Raw genomic sequence first — 976 nt, 5'->3', positions numbered from 1 at the left:
ATATATCTAATAAAAAAATTATTTGCTAAATTCACGTGCATTGGCGTCATCAAGCACTACATATAACTTTATTTCTCGATTGCTTATGTAAGGATATGTTTAAAGTTATTTTATGAAATTGAAATTAATTTGATTTCGAAGTCAAATCTTATGTTCGAAATACATATAGAATGAGAATTGATTTAATTAACGTGTAACTAAATTCAAATTCCTTTATTTTTAAAAGAAGTTGATTGGAATTAAAATGATTTATCATTTACGCATTATATAAAAGATCAGAGAAAGATTTCAAGAGAAAAAAAAGTGGTAGAGATCTAGTGACGGTCCAGCAGTGCAGCTAGAGGCAGTGGTCTGACCACCGACGACGAACACGTCGGATCACGAGCAATGATAATTCAGTGATAGGTGGTTGTTGGTGATGATAAAAAATGTATAAAAAATAAAGAGTAAAAATATAAAATTTTGAATTCAAATCAAATCAATTTTTATTAAATTAAAATCCAACGATAAATGTTATTTTCTAAATCAATTCGATTTGTATTTTATATAATTGATTTCCAATATAATAATTCATTTCCAATTCAGTATATTTCAAATAAAATCAAATCAATTTAACAAATATTTAGTTTCAAACACACTTAGTTATTGTTACTCTATACAAGGGACCACTCCACTTGTTCTTCTTTGATGTTTAGTCAACATTTCAAAAATTTCTCCCGTTAACATACTGTTTTGTTGATTTTTAATAAATTGATGGTGATTTAATTCTAATGGTTTGGGAGCGAAACCTACTCCTCTTTTGCAGGTACCAGTTTTTCTATAAGTACATCAAAAGTCCTCGAATTAGACGAGTATTTAGAAAAGTAAAAGGTTCAAAAGGTGTAAAACAAGATTTTCGAAGATAAGGCAAAAATCAAAAAATAAAAAAAGTTTGCAATGAATTTAGATAAAGCGATAAAAATGCCTTCGAGTGAAT

Source organism: Arachis ipaensis, chromosome B01 (genome assembly GCF_000816755.2).
Source record: "Arachis ipaensis cultivar K30076 chromosome B01, Araip1.1, whole genome shotgun sequence".
NCBI classification, from domain to species: domain Eukaryota; kingdom Viridiplantae; phylum Streptophyta; class Magnoliopsida; order Fabales; family Fabaceae; genus Arachis; species Arachis ipaensis.
Note: the sequence above shows the minus strand (reverse complement) of the source record.